Below are 22360 nucleotides of genomic sequence, written 5' to 3'. Positions count from 1 at the left end.
AAAAAAAAAATATATATATATATATATATATATATATATATATATATATATATATATATATATATCTGAGAGGAAAATGAAGAATTGGTGGGGGGACGATATGCCCAATCAAATAAATTTTAAATCCAATCACATAGCAAATTGACCAATGCAGAAAAAAAAGTATGGGGCGATTCTTCTCAGATGGGTATTGACCTGGCCAAACAAAACTTCAGCCTACCAAGAATGTTCCAAACTATTTTTCCAGTTCAGCCATTCCACACAGCACAGGGGAGAAAGAGAGTAAGAGAAAAATAACACTAGCAAACAATTTTCAAAACGATACTAAAGTAAAAGCCACGTTCTCGAAGAAAATCTGCATAAACTAATGAAATGACAACCATGTTTTATCAGAAAATCATTTTAATCTGAGAAAAGAATTAAGAAGAGTGTGGGGTTCAGAGAACAGTCAAAATCTTCAGCAAATCAAATCAGATCGATTCTTATTAGATAATCAACTCTTCCAAAAAAATCTGAAAGAAAAATCGATGAAATAGAAGACAACATTTACCAAAATCATCACCTGGCAAAACGTGGAGAGGGGCGATACAATCTGGAATCGACTTCAGCAAGTCGATGTGGAGAAAAGAAAACAAGAGGCGTAGTCTTCTCTCCAGCAGTTCGACCCACCCAAAAATATCAAACTGCAGTCAATGAATTTGCAGAGAAGAGAGGTGATGAGGGAAAAGAATAAACTTAACTACGTGGCCTACACATAAAAATCGACCTGGAAAATGGGAAGGTGAAACTCCTGCCAATATGGTGGACAGGAAATGGAGGGCGATGTGGAATCTTCCTGCAGGCAGCTAGACACAAATCTTCAAGCATATTTCAGACGCCTTCCCCAAACATTGCACATCTAAATAACACCAAAATGAGAAACAAAGGGCGTGATGGAGGGCGATGTCCTCCTATTCGAATTCCCCATACTAATACCTCCCCCAAAAAATTCATATCTTGTGGATCTAAATTGATGAAAACATGAGTTGAAGTGAAGTGAGTTGGACTGGAAAAACCAGTTATGGGAGAAGATGAAAGCCCAGTTACCTCCCCTAATTGTGTGCATTAGAGAGCTTTAAAGTCTCAGTTAATGAAGCTTATCTCTTGTTTTTCAAATTTTAGATTTTATATTAACATTTTTAATTTTCAAATTTAATGTTCTTAAATCACACATTCTAATTATATATTTATAATTTATTTATTCTTCAATCTTTATTTATTTATCAATTATTGATTGATTTTTTATTTTTAATATTTAATGTAATTATCATGTTTAATTATTATTATTAATTTGTGTGTGTACAGGTTCACATTCTTTGGGTTGTTGTCGATGAACTAGGAAACTCCTCCTCAGTCATATGTCTGTCTTCGACGATCAACCCTGCACCCACCTCATACTTAGTGAAAACGTCAGATTATCATGATTTATAAAAATTCATAACATAATTAACATTACACCTCATAAATCACATTAACAATACCACATAAAAATAATGTCATTAATAGCATTAAACAACAAAATATCAAATGTCATTCATTATTACAATGTCTAAAATAACTGGTCATGACATTATGTTGCATTGTAATTATTGGTGGCCTCTCATGTGTAATAACTTCCACTGCTAGTGCTACAAGTTGTGGATCAATGACACATGGAGGCGGGGTTTCATGTTCTACAGGGAATCTGACTCCTCTTTTATGAGTAGGCAACTTTGTGGATGCTCTTTTCTTTACAATACGAGTCGTTTTTCGATCTCCCTTCCTCATCTACAGGCAATAAGTAAAATCAGTATCTTACCAGTCAAACCAAGAAAATAAAAAGTTCACTAGCTTGAGATTATATAATTACATATTTGTGTTGTCTGCTTAAAGTATGGTTGAATATGTGTGACTATGAAATGGATTAAACTTTACATGCTTATTTCATAGAGTGGTGCTTGATGAGTAACTATTACGCATTTTGATCAGAGGATTGGTGGAAATCTCGATAAGATCACTAGTGGCGACGTCCCCAAAAATGAACAGGACAATCCTGGTGAGAAAACCCCCCCTTCAAATCCTTCCACTGAGGGTTTGAAACGTTTCGTGGACACCATCAATTGGTTAATTAACAGTTACAAGAAAGTTGTGGAGGATAATAAGAAGCTGAGCCACAGGGTCCAAATTCTGGAGACAATCAGTATTGGTGAAGGCAAATCAATGGCGGAATATGCTAAGGATTTGAGTAAAATTGTTGCCAGAGCTGAAGAGATCATAGATTCCTTCAACCCTAGGTTTGAGCAAATTGAGAAGGCCCTGACAGAGATAAAAACCAATGCCAATGCTACCGACCAGAGAATGGCAGAAACTGACAACAAATTCAACAAAATTGAAAAATGCCTCAAAAGTATTGTTGAACAAAGCTATAACATTCTAAAGACCTCGGCCGACACTCCCAAAATTCTCATCAGCAAACTACAGAATGAGAAGGATTCCCTAGAGTTGGAACCTGACATTAAAGGTATGGGAGAAGAGAAAGGACATAGAACGAGGACCAGAGGCAAAAAGAAGGAGAAGAAGCCAAACAAGGATATGGAAGAACTCAAAGTTACTTCGGCAAATTATGACCAGTTGGTCAATAAGGTGGTTGATCTTCTTAAGTCTTTATAGTTGTTGTCTATTTTTTGTCTTTTCTCTGATTTTTCCGCTTTGTTGTTCCTTTCTTTAGCTATCCGTTAGGTTTACTAGCTTTTTTGCCAGTCTTTTTGTAAGTTGTTTTAAAGTTGGTCTGGATGCTTTTTGATGAACTATCTTATGCTCCTTTGTTAAAGGTTTCAAGTCCTTAAAACCTATTTTTCATATTAATCAGAACTATTATGCATTTTGATATTCAATGACAATATATTGTGTAAGATGACAGTGATGCTTGAACAGAAGAAGTATGGTTCTCTTTACAAAATGTGCTTTTTTTGGACAGTGATGCATGGACATGTTATTTGTTAACTTACTTGTACCTTAAAGCAGCAAGGATTTGAAATAGTAAGCTAGTGAAACAATAAGGGTTTAAGGAACAAAATAAACCATGAGGATGTAAAACAATAAGGGTATAGAAAAGTGAAAAGTAAATGAATATCAAGGAAACAATAGAAAGAACACTTCCTAAAGTCCATAAAACAATAAGGGTTTAAGAAACAAAAGAAACCATGAGGATGTGTAAAACAGCAAGTGAACAATGTCTTTGTCACTGTCCATTATGTATGTATTTCATTTGCAAAAAATATTACAAGGAGCTTTCTCAAGTTGACAACACAAAACTTAACAAACTCTGATATTGTTTTTGAAGTTGGATTGAAATTTCACAATTAGAGTTTTAAACAAGGGACATGACAGTTTAAGGAACAAAATAGACAATAAGGATGTAAAACAGTAAAGGGCATCAAAAATTGAAAAGGAAATGAACATCATGGAAACAATAGAAATAACATTTTCTGAAGTTTGTAAAATAGTAAGAGTTTAAGAAACAAAAGAAACCATGAGGATGTATAAAACAACAACTGATCAATAGCTTTATCACTGTCCATTATGTGTGTTATTTCATTTGTAAAGCTAATAGAAGAAGCTTTCTCAATTTGATAATAAAAGACTATAAAACTAAGTATGTGAAATAGTAAGGGTTTAAGGAACAAAGTAGACAATGAAGATGTGAAAAGTAAGGTTATACAAAACTGAAAAGGAAATGAACATCAAGCAAACATTATAAAGAACATTTCTTTGACACAGTAAAGAAATAAACATTAGAAAGAACATTTCATTTAAACATATAATCACAATTTTAGAATTTGTTTTAGAATTTGGATGGAAATGTCACTATTTGATTTTCAAACGGGGGACATGACACTTTAAGAAACTAAACAAAGAAAGCAATGGTTTAAGAAATAGTAAAGGTTTAAGAAACTAAACAAAGCGTGAAAATGGTAAAACTGTAAGGATGTGAAACTGTGTGTGTGTGTGTACATGCATATACATGCATGTGTGTGCCCACACACACACACGCGCATGCACATATATATGTATACACACACACATGTGTATATGTGTGTGTGTGTGTGTACATGTACATGTGCATGTGCATGTGCATGTGTATGTGTATGTGCATGCGTATGTGTATGTGTATGTGTATGTGTATGTGTCTGTGTCTGTGTATGTGTGTGTGTGTACACTAGCACTTGCACCCCAATAAGGTGCAAGGGTTATGCCAATAGCAAGATATATTTTGATATTATGCTATGAACATGGCACTTTATTTTCTGTTTGGTTATGATGCAATCATACAATGTATTTCATATGCCTCTAAAACCTATTGAAGAAAAACAATAATATGGTTAGAGGTGTAAATTAGGTTTGTCACAGGTTGGAAGAAAATTTGTAGCTTGAGCAAATAGGTAAAAAGCATAACGATGTAAGAGGGAAATTAGATATATTTTTCACCCTTTGAGGCAGGGTTGCTCTGGCTATAATTTTGACTTTGACCTTGAATTAATTTTTTCCATGTTAAAACACTTTGAAAATCGAAGAGTGACCAAGAAGTTATCTTAGCCTAGAGTTTGCATAGATAACCATAGTTTAGATTGTCAATAAATACATCATATGGGGGCCTCATTATTTATCTCGTCGTGTAACAGTCCATGGATGACTAGAGTGGTGTGGCGGGAAGTGAATAGTTGAACGGACATTGATTTTCATTGGTCTCCTGTTGTGGTAGGGTTTCTAAAAATTTACTACAAAGTCTGCCAATTTTTATCGGCATGGTTGATAGAAGGGCATAATTTGTGCATAATCTTGAGGTAAGTCACTTTTCTAATCTCACATAATTTTACGTTTTGAAGTGCCAAATTGTTGTCCCATATGAATGTAGGTTCATTAGTAAGTCTTATCAATGCAAACAAGTAGTTGACAAGTGAATCCCACAACTTTGAACATTTTCTACTTCTTTCTATTTGTAGATATCTTAAAGACATTCAATCACAATTTAATCATTCATATCTTGTTTTTTTATTTCTATCATAATCCAATTTATTTAATTTAATTATTTTATCAATTGATAATATAAAAAAATTAAAATCACTTTATTCTATTATTCATGAAAGATAAAAATAGAGCAATGTTCTATATTTATTAGCAATTAGTTGTTTTTGTCAAGATGACCCACCACCTTTGTCACTATGTTTCCTTGTTTTCAATCTTGATCCCCATAAACTCACAATACTTACCACTTGCACTAATTAGTAGTCACCATACCTCTTGAACAATTGAATCCCAAAAGAAAGCTTATATTTAGAAATTGGCCCATAACAATCTCAAGTTCATAAAAGCCTCTAGAATTTAAACCTAAGAAATTCACCTCCCTAGTTTACATAACAAAATAATTAACCTTGCTTGATAAAACCATAGGTCCATTGGACACTTGAGCTTCCTCAAACAATAGTGCTTATTAGTATTTTAGCCTGGCATTTCCAAAATACAGATGATAGACTCTTGTACTAGGGAAACTCATGTTGAAGTACAACAACTAGAGATCAGAAGACAACAAACTCAAAATAGAAATTGTGATTACTATGCTCGCCACAAAGAAGAGATAGCCACTCGAAGACGAATAAGAAAATTGCAAAAAAGACAATCTGGCCCCCAACAAACAGAATCTCAAAGGCTACGGGCTTGTGAGACAAGTCGAGCTTACTATGCTCATCATAAAGAGAGAATAATTACAAAAAAACGCATTAGAAATTTAGAGAAACGAACATGGCAATATCAACATATGCAAACACAACAATACACAGAGCATGGAACATCATTCAACAAAAATGCTAACTTCATTGCAACAATGAAGAGGTTTCAACAAAGAATAGATGCACTTTCCAATTGGCAAACATGCATTATAGGCAAGGAGTGTCACCTAGGCATGATTCTCCATTCATTAGATACTAATGGTACTTGCAAAAGATGTTTCAATGAGAGGCATACACCACTTCTCCTCACTTAACAACATGGACCCAGGAGAACAACCTGTTGTGTTGAAAAGGTTGACCCAAGTGGAAGAAATGCTCATTGCCAAAATCAACCCAATAATACAAGTAACCCACATTCTTGGAGGCCAATAAAAATATAGCGGTCACACAATTAGCTTCCCACAAGATATCAAGAACATTGCAAAACCTGGATGTGCTCATAGTTTGAAGACTCCACACAAAAGTTCTTTTTTATGATTGTTATGTAAGTAGAAGTCACATTAGAGAAGCATTGGAATACAAAATAAAAAATGATCCATACTATAATGATGTTTCCATAAGTGTTGACAACTTAGCTCAAATTCTTGAAGTAAGAACAGATGTTTCAAACATGTTGCACAACATTGTCAGTAATGAAGATATGGTGGTGCCAAATAATGGGATCGACATTGATGAAGACGATATTGAGAATAGCACAGTACACATGTCATCGTTTATGACTAAGTTGCCAAACAAACAATGTGAATTAGAAATTATTAAGAAAACATTGGATCTTGAGGACAACACAAATAACATTATAAATTGGCTTGAGATAAACTCATCACCAATAAATGAATACAATACTAAAGGCTTGTTTTATATGGCATTTTCGACACTCTTTCCAAATGGAATTGCACTACAAATGCAACCACGAATTAGGGAAGTTCAAATGCATGACTATGCATTGCACTTGATGAGATTCCATGACCAAAGATTTGGAAGACATCCAAGATTTTGATATTTTATGTTCAATCTTATGATGTGACATCGTAGCCAAGGGCTTGTGACAGTTTTTATAAAAAAAAATAACAAAAGAAAACATGTCAACCACTATTGATAACCTTCGTGCACACTTCAGAAATCTCCCCGACACACAATTAGTTGAAGATCTCATGCACTTTGGGTCTACGATGTGAAGTACAAGACCATATTGGAACAAGTGTCGGTGTGAACTAACTAATACAATCAACCAAATAGGATCTCCAACTCTATTTTTCACATTAAGTGCAGTAGACACAAAGTGGCTAGATCTACAATGCTTGTTCTCAAATGTCGCAAGAGTGGAAATGCAAACAAATAAAAAATGGTTAGATAATGTCATAAATAACCCCCACACCACATCATTATACCTCTATCAATGCTTCACAATCTTTCGTGAAGAAGTCATTGAGAAACTACTAGGTGCAAAAGATTATTGGTATAGATATGAATGGCAACATCAAGGAACTGCACATGTACATGGATTCCTCTAGCTCCAAAATGCACTAGACATGGATAAGCTTGATTGGAAGAACAACATTGAGGTTGAAAAGGCAGGAAAATTATTTGATAGGTACATCAGTGCTTGAAACCCTCGCATTGCATCGCATAGAGGCAACACAATATATCGATCTTCGCTAGATGGTCCATGCTTGCTATCTACAACTAAGATATTTGCTACAAATTGCTCTCATGACTATGAAGAGATAATCAACCATGTCCAAAGGGACACAAAATGTAGAGAGGGAGCATGCTTATTTAAAAAGGGGGAAAAAATAGAGTGTCAATACAAAGCTCCATGGAAAGAATAGACTATATCTGCTTTATCATGTGACAATCATGGGAAGAAACAATATGAACCTGCAAGGAATGACGATAGGCTAAACATACACAATCCAGACATGATTTTGATATGGAGAGCCAATATAGATTGTCAGCCAATTATATCACGAGAACTTGTACTGAAATACATTGCAAAGTATGCATCAAAAGCAAAGAGAGCATATGAGTTTTGTACTAATATGTTAACAAGAATATTTGTAGCCCAAAAACCAGATGTTCTAGCAATCACAACATTCCAAAACTTCATGGCAAAGATCATTGCAGAGTGTGATATAGGAGCACAAGAAACATGTCATATGCTTCAAAAATTGTCACTTGTTGTTTATAATCGAAATTTCACATCTTTGAATGTTGGTTGAAAAGTGTTTCATCAAATAACAAGAAGAACAAGTGAAAGCCAACTCCAATCTAGCTACTTGTATTCCTACATCAATCGACCTCCAGATTTGGAAACAATAACACTACTTGAATCTGCAAGATCTTACTCTTATTCTGCAAATCCCAAAGGCTGCAAATGGAAGAGAGTGAGGTAAAAGTGATTGTCAATGTTTTTCCAAAGTTCTATAGCATCCCAAAGGAGGACTCGGCTCACTTTGAAACATTCTATTGGAGTGAGTTACTACTGTACAAACATTTTCGAAGCATAGAAATTGGCATAGGAGTTAAAAAGAATACAATAATTGCAAAATGGAAGCAAATGCATGCAGCCAATATGATGTCTAGCATGTTAGTCGCACCACAGAAATGGAAGCCAGAACTGAAGAAGAAGAAGAAGATAGCAATACCGATATGAACACAAGGGACACAATAGAACTAATTAAATGGGAATTATTTTCACAAATGGGTCCATCAAGCAATGTTAGCCTAGATGAACTCGACATGCTTGGAAGACGTGAGTTCGATAACAGCAACAAATGGGATCAACTAATGGTGCCCCGGGAGCTTCATGAAATCACCACACAATTCATACACATGAAGAAGGCATGCATCCAAGAAGAAACGATTGCATGCAACTTTGATGTCCCAGACTATGCACTAGCACCACAACAAAAACTAGCACTCACAATTATTACCGACCACAACAAACATCCCTTAGGTAAACCATTGCACATGATCATTCAAGGAATAGCAGGTACAGGGAAATCCTCCTTGATTGCTCGCATAAGAAAAGCACTTGCAAAAAAGAACCTGCAACAAAAAAGCCAACTTCTAACATTAGCTCCTACAGGGTTGTTGCATTTAACATACATGCATCAACTATACATTCAACGCTTCGAATTCCTATCAAAGAAATGCACCCGCTAGAGGGCCAAGCATTAACAACATTTCAAGAAGAGATGAAACACATAAGATACATAGTGATTGATGAGATGAGATTCATAGGGCCAAAATTACTACTAAAAATAGACACAAGGCTACATGAGGCCTTCCCACACCAACAACATCTATACTTTGGTGAAGTATCTATAATACTGATTCGTGTGTTGGATTATTGGGGAGATTGTTGGATTTGGTTGTTCATTGCTGCTGCTAGGATATGTTGTTGTCATTGATGTCAGCATATTCCTCTGGTCTATTCCGGTGAGTTTGGGAAGACTTTTTTATCTAGTTTCGTAGTTTAGTTTTGGTGATCACTATTTTGCAAAATCTGGTATTTCCTCCGGTACATTCCGGTGTGATCAGGTCTTGTGCTGAGACTTTAAATTATTGTTTGGGATGATCTTGTGTATCTTCATTTAAATGGTTCGTGATTTGGTGCTCCGCAAGTTACCTTTCCTCGTGATAGTTGTTGATTGGTTGTGTTCTTAAGCTTTGAGACGTTGACGGATGAAGATTTGAAAAGAGGTGTTGGTGCAACTGTTCCAGATGATTTTCATGTGATTGCGGGTGTTTCCTAGTCATTTCCTATTTGTTTTGGCGATCCACATGGATCCTTGTGTGATTTTTGGCGATTTCTATGAACCGGCGATGATTTTTCGTGTTATGCATTATTTCTGGTGGTGTAGCGTGTTGCGGTTAGTCTTGGCGGGATTTCTGGTGGATGTAATCGTTTGGGAATTTGAATTAGGTCCATGCTATGTAATGTAAATCATAATATTGGTCTGGTGGTCGATCTTTGTATCGTGCAATGTAATTTTTGTAATTGTGAGTTGAGGGTTGAGGGTTTAGCTGACCTTGTTATCAAGGTTGATAATTTATATATATAGGTGAGATGCTTATATAATTTAGGTGTCGGTATTGTGTCTGCTTTATTAGAGAGAGGTGATTGTGCGAACAAGAGAGTTATCATTCCGTGAAGTGTTGAGGTGAGATTGGTGTTGCAGGGCAGACAATTTTGCTTAACCGGAACTGTCATCAGGCATTTGTAGATGCTATCATTGCAGTTCATTCCTTCCGAATTGTACTCTATATCATATTGTAAGTCAGTGAGACTTCCCTCAGGGTTGTAGCCTTCCAAGAAGATATCTTTTGAGCAGTGAGCTCTAAGCAGTGTGCCTGAATGCATGTGCATTCCCCATTGTAATATTTTCACATACTCTTGCAGAGTATCATCTTACTGTGGGTAGGTTCCCACCGTGGTTTTTCCCTTAATCGGGTTTTCCATGTCAAAAATCTTGGTGTTGTGTGTTGCATTGTTAATTTGCTTGTCTGTTATTGTTGCAGTCTATCAATTTATGTTTTGAAGCTTTTAATTTGTTGTGATCCGATGAAGACTGATTCACCTCGCCCTCTCAGTCTTCCTTCTTGATTGCTGCTAACATGGTGACCTCGCAAAACTCCCACTTGTGAGGGACAAACCTATTTATGCATCACACTCGAATGCAAAAATATTGTGGGAGCAATTTACAACCATTGTCGCCTTACAAACAATATTTCTACAACAAGGTGAGACTCTAGAACACAGACATTTTCGTCAAATGCTGCAAAACATACGAGATGCAGAAGGAACACAAGAAGATTGGCAACTTTTAATGACACGAACAGACAAGCATCTTACAGTGAGTGAAAAAGAATAATTTGACAATTCAATGCACCTGTTTGCTACCAATGATTTAGTTAGGGTGCACAATAGAAGAATGTTAAAAAACTTGAACTGTCATATTGCAATTAGTACTATGACAAGCACTAGGAATGGAGTAGATAATGCGGGTGATGATGAACACCTTGAAAAACATGTTTTGCTTTGCAAAGGGCAACACATCATGCTCACAAGCAACATATGGACACAAGTAGGATTGGTAAATGGAGCTCTAGGCAAAGTCGATGAAATTGTTTATACCCTTGGATCCAAGCCACCAGATGTTTTGATGTATGTTGTAGCAAGGATTGATAATTACAACGAGCCACCATAGAACAAACATGACCCCAAAAGTGTACTAATAATACATATATCGTTAGGAAACCGAAGGCAGATACCGCTCACAATGGCTTGGGCTATTACCATACACAAATCTCAAGGCCTAACGTTACAAAAAGCAACAATCGACATTTGAAAGGTAGAAAGGAAGGGACTAACATTTACGGCTATCTCCAGAGTTAAGTCATTAAATGACCTTTGAATTTATCCAATGTTCTCTTTCAACAAATACTCCAAAATGCAAAACAATCCATACACAGTTATAAGGAGAAAAGAGGAAGCTCGATTGTAGCAACTCTGCCTATAAAAATTGAAGGTATGCAACACTCAATCCTTTAACTCGCAACAAATCATTACACAAGTCAAACTTTTCAATTAAAAAATTAGTTCTAAAAACTATATCTAATTGCCCTCTTACATTACCTATTGCTCAAGCTACAAATTTTCTTCCAACCTGTGACACACCTAATTTACACATCTAACCATATTATTGTTTTTCTTCAATAGGTTTTGGAGGCATATGACATACATCGCATGAATGCATCATAAAAAACAGAAAAGAAAGTGTTATGTTCATAGCATAATATCAAAATATATCTTGCTATCAGTGTAATCCTTGCACCTTATATATATATATATATATATATATATATACACAAAGCATGAGGATCTTTTGAAACCACCCGAAGGGTGTGCCAAAATAAATTAAAGAAGGCCATTAATTATTATCAATGTCATTAAAGGCATATATATATATATATATATATATATATATATATATATATATATATATATATATATATATATATTGCCAAATAGATCAAGGCTCTCGAAGTAGGGAAGAAAATGGATTTTCAAAAATTCATTAAATTATGATCAATGTCATTAAAGAATGCCAATTAAATGCATGGTATTTGAAAAAATATATATTAATTGCCAAAAAAATCATATCCTTTTTTCAAGATATTCAAATCTTTCATCTAGTGTGCTTTTGGGATGAGATGGCAGATGCAATATTGAAATGGGCAACTTCATTAAATATTGAAGGTGGTGGAAATGTGTGAAGATTATGGAGATCTAGCGGATGCCACCGTTTTGGGAAAGCAAATATGTTGTGGCAAGGAGGTAAGATGTTGGGAGGAGAATTTAAAGTTATCAAGTATTGCTTGGAGAATATTGTGTGTGATGAGATTGTAGGTGACGGGTGGCATTGCAAACATAGCATGGAAGTAACTTTCTCACTATATACTCTGAAGCAGCAGCTAGTGTTTGTAGGAAGGATAACGGAAAAGAGGCTCAAATCAATTTTCAAGCACGAGGACAAGGATTTTCTGAAGGCCTTGGAGATGCTACTGGGGAAAGTGTTCATGGGGACACAACATAGATATCGCATGAACATGGATATTGTATCCATGGTGGTGGCTTGGAAGCTAGAGATTGGGAAGTAGGAGATTGAATGGGTGTTGAAGGCATGCATGGGGGAGGATTGGATGTATGGCCTCCAACCTGTGCTCATGAGGGTTGTCCCAGGTATAGACTTTGATCTTGATGATGGGGAGGTAATGGAAGGAGGAGGAGTTTGTGTCCTAATGCTCGTTATCGGATGGAAATATGGGGAGGACCAAGAATTGAGGAGGGCAGAAGCAGCGGTGGGGAGGAGATTATTGGAGCAATTCTACAACTAAAAGAAATGGGGGTGGTGGGCCCAAATGAGCATGGGACACAGGTGATGGGAGTGGCGAGTGGGGAAGCTATGGAGGAGCAATGGCCGATGGGGGAAATTTTTGACTTGGAAGACTACTGGATGAATGGACCCATAGGAGGCCACGGGGTTTGAATTTCTCTAATTTTTTGGGATGTTTTTTGAAGGATTTTGGAAAGGTATGTAATCTTTTGATTTTAAATATTAATGTAAATATCAATATTACCGATTGTAAAATAGGAAGGATGTGAAATAGTAATGGTTTAAGATAGTAATCAAAGCATAATGATATATAACAGTTAAAGGTTTACAAAAATAAGAAGGGTATGAACTTGAAGGAAACAAAAGAAAGAACATTTCCTTAAGAATGTAAAATAGGGAGAAAGAGTTTAACAAACAAACATTGTAAAACAAAAAGTAAATGCACACAACATAACGGAAATATATTAAATAACCAGTCTCTGTATTAATTCAACAGTCCATGTACATCAAGTGCTTATAACATTACATCAGACACAACTATCATGATGCTACTTTGAAGGAAAGGTATGCAATATATAATACCCGAAGGGGTGCGACCAACCATCGCGTCCAACTGCCCTTCAGGATGACTAACTAACTAACTGTCATAACTCATTATTACCGACGACAACATAAACATAATATGACAACATAACATAATGATTATTCCCGACAACATCATCCCCCCAAGAAAAGAAGTCGTCTTCGGACGACTTAATACAAAATAGAAATGACATTAAACAGAACCAAGGTAGAGAACTGCTGACACCAGTCGAGCCCGGAACCCATAAACCTAATGCGTCCTTGCCTGAAAACCCTTATCTGCTACCATCCGATGCTCAAGTACGTCCTTTGACATCACAGTCCTCCTGTGCCTAAACCAAACTTGTCTGCAAAACATGCTTTTCAGTCTCAGCCTCCACCAACTGCTACTCAAATGATACTGCCTCCCTAGCCAATTTGTCCTCGATGGCCACCCGCACTGCCCTCTCGGAATCCAACACCTGGGTACGCTGAGCTGAGTCTCATGCTACTACTGCCTCCAACCTGGTGGTCAGCTCCTCCCGAGCCCTCTATGAATCCACCAAGGCAACCTCACGTCCAGTCGAGACATACTCCAAGTTCCTCAAAGCATACCATTCCTGCCTGGAAGTGGCCACAACCCTCTGGCACAAAAACTAGGAGACACCTCAAATCCTCCATCACACTCCCCAAAGGCTAAAAACTGAACTAAATAACTCTCTGGTGTCATACAACTGCGCAGACCTGCAATGCCTTCCCTCACCAATGCTTAGCTTTAGGCTTCCTTCTCACAGTACGGACAACCACAACACTTACTGTGACATCTCTGATGCCCTTCACCCAACTCCAACAAGTGTATTGTAGCTCAAAAATAAACTGGGGGTCTGGGGGCAGTGCCCCCAGTGGGGTCGAGGGGCAGCGCCCCAGCGGGGTCAAGGGGTAGCACCCCAAGTGCGCTCCCTGTCGCAGTCTTGGGCGGGGTCAAGGGGCAGCGCCCCCGCCGCCAACACCAATTTACAACCCTCCAAACCACCCAAAAGTCCATGGCATGCATCATTTCTGTGATATTTTAAGATGTCAAAACCCTTCTTCTCCACTCTAATATTTTCAGCGTCCTGGCTCCAGATGTCATCGAATAATTTTTCAATCTGGTCGTCGTCATTTTTTTTTTTGTTTTTTTCATTGTAATGTCCCCAATGGCACCTCGGCCATACAACCTCCCCGTACGGTCAACAACAACATTGACACCTCCAATCATACGGCCACCTTCCTGTGCGATCAACACCCCTCCACTGTACGGATCACCCCATACGGAATACACGACCAACCGTCTACCATACACACCATACGGGCCTCCTTCTGCACGTCGAACGCTTAACTACCTCCTGGATGGTTGTGTATGGCTGTGTATGCCTTCCTGTGCTTGCACGCTGCGTTGTTGGGTGGAGTGCGTGTTTGTGTGCCTGTGCATTTGGGTTTGCTGCGTGTTTTATTTCTTGCGTGGTTTCCACCGCACGGTGGTCTCCACCGCATGGTGGTCCCACCGTCGGTGTTGCCACCGTCGGTGGTCCCACCGCCGATGGCCCCACCGTCAGTGTTGCCACCGCATGGTGGTTCCACCGTCGGTGGCCCCATCGTCAGTGTTGCCACCGCACGGTGGTTCCACCGCTGGTGGTCCCACTGTCGGTGTTGCCACCGCACGGTGGTCCCACCGTACGGTGATTACACCGTGATTTTCTCTTTTTTTAAAGTGTCGTACAAATCGTACGGATTTTATTTTATTCCTCTGGGATCGCCCTTTCTCGGTTTGCCTCGCCTGAGAGTCTCCCGCTTCGTTCCCGTGCCTCTCGAGGCGCCTGCCCGGCCTCTCAGGTCCCCTTCCATCCTATCGGGTTCTCCTCCGGACTCTCGAGTGTCCTTCCGGCCTCTCGAGTCCCGTACGTGCTTCTCGTGGTAGGGTTTCAATTTGGACCCGTTGGTGGCAAGTCTATTTTCAATGGCCATCCAAAGACCTAGAACCACAAATTCTACAGGGACCCCGGTCTCCTTCCTGTACATAAGAAGAAGAAGAATAATAAAGATTTTGAAGGTTGTGGCCTTCCACACAGGGTTCCAATCATTGCCAACACGAATGATCTTCGAATTATCTACATCACTGAGGTTTGGGGCATCTCCCTTCAAATATTCTCTGTATTTCGGCAGGTACACCTCCTTTGTTGCTTGCTTTGGTTCCTCTACTTCGAGCCTGTAGCTTTGGAACATTTCGTAATCCTCCATCTACCAGTGGAAGAGCCCGTTCAATGACCCTGTCTCATCCTCGGAGCACTCTCCTAGTTTGAGAATCCCTTCGTCGTTGGGCTCCCTGCAGCCCCGTCCTTCGTCCCTCAGGTCACCTTTTCCTTCACCCCTCGATTCCGAAGATGATGTCAATTCCTCGCCGACAACCTAGGTCCTCAGATCAATGGTGTACTTCTGCCCCCTTTCTCTATAGAAAGGGTGTTCCTTTTCCAGTTGTGGTTCACCTTTGTTGTAACCAACCACCCTCTACCTAAGATGGCGTCGTACCCCTTCTTCTTGAGTGGGATTACCACAAAATCTAATATGAAGGGTTGTGTGTCGATGGTGATCGGCTAGGCCATCAGGGTGCCAAGTGGCTTGATGTCGTGCTGGTCTGCACCTACCAAGTTGAACATGGGTGGCCATAGTGTTGGTTTCCCCAGCTTCTTCCACGTATCCTCTAGCAGTACATTCACCCCCAAACCTCCATCCATGATGGTGTCCTTGAGGATAGCCCCGAGAATTCCCATCTCTACTATAGCAGGATGCTGACCACTATTTAAGGCCAACAACATTGGGTCAACCGAGGGGCTGACCGGAACTTCCGCCCGTGTGGCACGCAAAGGTGTATGCGCAATGGTTTGTATGGAACTAAAAATGGCAGTTCTTAACTATGGCATTGTTTCTAGAAGGTCCTTTACCCTTAGAGGTACTTCCATCTGCAGTACTTGCCCAATGATGTTATTTTCAGCTTCCATACGGGATGATGTACTCACCACCTCGTCGTCCTGTCATTTGGTCGTCATCTCACGTTCAATATTGGTCTTTGCCTCCTGTAATCTCTCCTTCTCCATACAGGGGTCGGGATAAGTGGCCTTTTTTGTCTGAGCGCAGGTGATCGCCAATACTTCTTTCTCACCAGTCTTCTCAGCCTTCTCAATGTTGAGGAGATTAACCCCTACCTTTGGGCAATTTGCGTCCTCATGGTCGCCTGGCCCACACCATCGGGAGAGGTGCTGAAGGGTGGCTTCCTTCGTGCAATCACAGGCGAAGTGCCCCCACTAATTACAGGCCCTACATTGGATCATTGGCCAACCCTTGGCGTCCTACTGGATACGGCTTCCGTTATTGTTATTGTTGTTATTCCTTCCGCCACCGTGTCTGTTGTCCCGGTAACCTCCAGATGATGTCGTTGTGTTGGTTTGTTGGGTCGTAACCGCTGGTGAGGATGTTGTGGCCTGCTCAGTGAACAACACTTGGCTCATTTGCGTACTTCGGGTTTTCATGTTGTATGGGCATTCCTTGATGGAGTGTCCCATCACTTGGCAAATCTCACAAAAGGCCTTCTTCGGGCAGATACCTTTTGTGTGGCCTTCTTCCTTACAATCAGTGCACCACACCTCTTCGTTTTTACTCATGCTTCCTTTCATGTTCTTAAATTCCTTCAACATTTGGTGCATATCCTTTTGAAGAGCTTGCACCTTCTTACTTGATGATTCATCACTGTTGCTTTCTCCCGAGGACTCCTCTTTTGCAGAGGACTTGTCATTTTTCTTCCACGATGTTTTGCCTTCACTTTCCAAATCCATCGTGCGGTTGTATGCGTCATCATATGAGGTGGGCGGTACAATTTTCATCTTTCTCCGCAGGGATGACCGCAACCCTTCCACGAACCACCTCTTCTTAAGTCTGTTAACCGGCTGGTTCTCCATCTTCCCCAGTAACTCCTTTAACCGTCGGTTGTATGTTCGCATTGTCTCGTGCTTTCCCTGCTTTGTGCTAAATATCTCCACCACGATCTCATTATCATCTCGAAGGAGTCAAAACTCCTTCTCAAAAGCTTTCTGTAGGTCATCCCATGTTCCCACCTTTGCTTTATCCACATCAGAGTACCAATCAATGGCTACTCCTCTCAAGGTGCCAGGGAACTACACCACCCAATCTGCTTTGTCAACTACCCCGTTGGCTGACCATATTGTCTCACATGTGCGGCAGTGTCGTACGGGGTCATCGTTGCCATCTCCGTTGAATTTAGGCAACTTCTGTTTGCCCGCCATCGATGGGGGTCGTCTTCCTGGAGGTGGTTGTGGTTGTGTCTGTGCGTCACTCCCTCCAGCGCCGGTGGTGTGTCCTACGTGGGTGACTAGAGGTACGATGTTTTGCCTGTTGTGTGTGGCACCTACAACCATACGATTGTCCTCCCCTTCGTTCTCACCCGCGCCCACTCCTGGCTCCCTTTGGTGATCCTCACTTCGTAGCGTAAGGGATAAGTTTCTAAATTGATCCCGGGTCTCTTCGATTAGATTCCTCTGTAACCTTATTTCCTCCAGAAACTCTTCATGGCTTCTCACCCTACGATGTTCCGGCGATGCATGGAAATTTCCCTCAACTCCTGCACCCTCCGTGACACCTCCTTGGTTCCCTTTGGGCAACCCCTCGGCAAGTCGTCTTTTGACAAGTTGCCTCAACCTTCGTCTACGTTCTACTCATTGTTCCAGTATCAAGGCCCTCTGCACGGCCTCCCACTCGTCTGTTTCTGTTTTTTTATTTCTATCTTTGTTTAATAGGTTGGGCATTAATTGCCATACATTTCCATAATTCACAACATATAGTCCAGAACACGCCTTTATTAATTCATTTCGTCAGATACAACTTGTGTCAATATTATGACACCTTTATTTAAATATAGAATGTTCCTTTATCCCTATGGGATTCAGGGTTCAATTCCTTCCTGGCCTCATGCCATCCCGCTCCGCTTCCCAATGGCTACTTTCTTCGTACTGTTAGAGGATTTGTTGGCATCGCTCTTCCCGGGCAATCTCCTCCAAGCGAGCTTGTTGTGCCAGCGATGCCTGTGCAAGCAATCGGGGGAGGTGGTTCATCAACCGATTTACTGTTGGGCTAACCTCCAATGATGTCCACACGGCACTTGGTGGGATTTTAGCCTATGTGGCCTCTCGTCGGATGTAGGTCTCAATCACTACCTGGAGCAGGATTGAAAATTCCCTTGTCGCAGTGTCTTCCTTGTTGTAGAGCGTGTCGTCGGCCTTTGGGTTTATCTCACCAACAGGTAGGCCCATCGTGTCTGTGCGCCATCCGCTCCTTCCTTTCCTGAGTACGTCTAGGCAACAGCACCAAATGTTTACCACATACGGGTAAACGATTAAATGCAGAAAGTAAATGCACAGAACATAATAGAAATATATTAAATAACCAGTCTTTGTATTAATTCAACAATCCATGTACATCAAGTGCTTATAACATTACATCAGACACAACTATCATGATGCTACTTCAAAGGAAAGGTATGCAATATATAATACCTGAAGGGGTGCGACCAACCATCACGTCCAACTGCCCTTCGGGACGACTAACTAACTGACTGTCGTAACTCATTATTACCGACGACAACATAAACATAATATGACAACATAACATAATGATTATTCCCGGCAACACACGGGGTTTGAATTTCTCTAATTTTTTGGGATGTTTTTTGAAGGATTTTGGAAAGGTATGTAATCTTTTGACTTTAAATATTAATGTAAATATCAATATTACCGATTGTAAAATAGGAAGGATGTGAAATAGTAATGGTTTAAGATAGTAATCAAAGCATGGTGATATATAACAGTTAAAGGTTTACAAAAATAAGAAGGGTATGAACTTGAATGAAACAAAAGAAAGAACATTTCCTTAAGAATGTAAAATAGGGAGAAAGAGTTTAACAAACAAACATTGTAAAACAAAAAGGATGTGAGACAAACAAAGAGTGAAACAATAAGGATATGAGAACAAACAGAGACTGTAAAACAGCAAGCATGTGAGACAAACAAAGAGTGAAAAACAGCAAGGATATGGGACAGCACGACTTTAAGAAACTAAATAAAGCACGAGGATAGAAAACAATAAGTGTTTTGAAAACTGAGAAAGATAGGAACATCAAGAAAACAAAAGAAAGAACATTTCTTTAAGACCGTGAAGCAATAAGAAAGGCTTTAACAAACTAACACGTATAAAATGGAACAAGAATAATACTTGGAACAAATATGTGTCTTCTTCCTCCTCTTTGATGCTTGTTGCGTCTTTTTGCTCCTCTTTGATGGCTGTTGTCTTCTTCGTGACTCAAATGAGATGATTTCGTGTCTATTTGTATTTCTGAAACGTATTATTTGTTGTTGTAGCCTCATTAATGGTTGTACCCTTTCTAGTTCGAATTTTGAATGCCCATTGATTTTGCAGTACCAATTTCTTTTTGTCATTTATTTCTAAGTTGATTGCTCCTCAATGGAAAATGGTGGCCCTAGATGTTTTTTGCGGTGGATGCAAGTGGGAGTGGTGGTGATATGACTAGTATGTGTACGATGAAGTGACCACTACCCATGCGGTTGAGCTAGACAGATGGGGCAGAGGGTGCAGTAACATGTTAACTTGGTCACATCTTAATAGGCACGTGGTCTAACTAGTTGTATTATGTGACCTATGATGATGGTGTTTTGAGTCTATGGACTTTCACATGGCAGTCGATTGTTGTTATGATGGCTTATTAGTAGGGCAGTGAGGATCTATAAACTATTGTTGTTTTGGTTGTTTATGGTGTAACATGTGATGGTACTGTGGCGGTTAGGGGCCCACAGAGGTGCACCTGATCACCTAGTACGTGTCAGGTTAATGTTAAAAAGTTACACATTTTCAAATGTTTTATTTTATATATATAAAAACCACATATTTACCAAAATGTGTAAAAATTATATCTATTATTTAAATGGTTTGAAAATTTTGACATTAACCTGACACGTACTAGATGATCAGGTGCACTTCTTTGGACCCCTAACCGCCCCAGTACCATCACATGTTTTGGACCCCGCGCACGTATTGGCTCCTCTCCCCTAAAGCATACATTTGGAGTGACTGGATATTCATGATCCACCATTAAGAGCTCTTTTCTAAGAATGATGAATTTTAGGCAGCAACATGTGACTTTTCATCCATGGTAAAAGTTGTAAGTAGGAGCATTTCGTGCCCACAGTTGTTCTCCATCAATTGTAGCTACTGGTGGGAGTAGCATTTTATGTTAATCTTTTGGGTGCTCCTATAAGCTGCTGAATCTTGGCTGTGCAATCCAGTCCCACTGACAAATTTTGGTTATCTGTGGAAATTCATATAATTTTAGTTTAATGCTTTATTTATATACACTAAATCTGTAAGCCAGACATTGCAGATTGCGGCTGTTATAACTCTACAATACCAAAGAACGCATATTTTGAAGACTAATCCAGACTATGATTTGAGCACAGCATATCATACTCCAATTCACTTCAAATAAGCCTCTTTTATGCCATCAACTTTTGTAAGCTGAACTCATATCACTCAAGTAATATAATCTCCATTAAGAAAGAAACAAATCAGGAAAAATTGTGGATGTCTTTGAATACAAGTGAGCAATAAAAATTGACGAGGCTGTCAAGTACAGTTGCGAAAATAGCTGGCCTTTTTATCAAAACAATTATTACCTCAAATCATTGAATAAAAATTAACTGTAGTTGGGAAAGGAACATTAGAATTGTTAAAAACACCATAATCTTGTAAAATACCATACACGTGAAGGTAAAAACGAATGTGTAGAATGTCAGAGTAAGTAAAATAATGCCATATGCCAACATCATACATAACCATGAGTTTCTTTTGTGTACCCTATGCTGGCAGATTAGTAAATTTCCTGGCTCCAGAAACTCTCCTCATTGTATTCTCAAGCTGATCACAACAAAGCAACTGCAATGGGCAAAAAGATCAATATGCTGACACAAAAATAATGAATCTGAAGCAGCAAATGCCGGAACACTTGGAGGTATTCTGGAGATCAACAATAGCTCACTCTTGCGAAAAAACACAAGCAGTCTCAATCCTGAACCAGGGCCCTTAAACCACTCCTTTAAACAGCAAAAATTCCCCATTTCACTATCTAAAACCTTGTCTAACAGAGTCAACATAATGCTGCTAGTGGTCATGTTCCCTGGGGCACTTTTGGCATCAAAGTTGATGATGGGGAAGATAAAGAGGAATTTCCTTCAAATCACTATAAAATCTAAGAGGGGTCGATTTTGCAGAAATTGTATTGATGGATAGACACTTCTCCTTTGCAGTTTCTTTACTTAAAGTTTTTATCTTAGTTTAAAATTTCTTGATGAACTTTGCTACGCCTCCTTTGAAGGCCAGATTCTGTGATTTAAGTTTTGTTTCCCTAAATAAGATCTAGTTTGTTTGGGTTGAATTTCCTTTGACAACTTATTACGGTTTCTAGCAACTACTAAATATGGTTAACTCTACTGTTTTTGTTGATCCTTATTAAGAGTCCGAGTTATTACTGTTTCCAGCAGCTCTTATATATGGCCAAACAAAAGCATTAACTACTATATTATTTGGCTTGTGAATTCAATGTATGGCATTTGGCTAATGAATAAATAAACTTTTATCATTATGGTACCCATTTAGAAAAATGATGCAGCACCTATTATGCTCGTGCTTTCCCTTGTTATCCTATGAACATCAAACGTCAACATTCACTGCCATGAAAATTCACTGTAAAAAAAATAGCTGAATGGTAAACCCCAAACTATCAATAATAAGCATCTGTAATATGTATAGAAATGTATCAACAGCAAAACAAAGAGTGACAATCAGCAACATGAATACCTAACTGAGATAATTTGACTGAGAAAAGATAGATTCACTCACTTCATTATCTCAAAGAGTCTGTTTGGATCTAAGATGACAAAGTTTGAGGTTGTAATTCCATCCATGAAAAGGCCAATTAAC

The sequence above is a fragment of the Cryptomeria japonica genome, chromosome 10 (genome assembly GCF_030272615.1).
Source record: "Cryptomeria japonica chromosome 10, Sugi_1.0, whole genome shotgun sequence".
In the NCBI taxonomy this organism is placed as follows: Eukaryota; Viridiplantae; Streptophyta; class Pinopsida; order Cupressales; family Cupressaceae; genus Cryptomeria; species Cryptomeria japonica.
The sequence above is the reverse complement of the archived record's forward strand: the minus strand, read 5'-3'. Positions refer to the sequence as shown.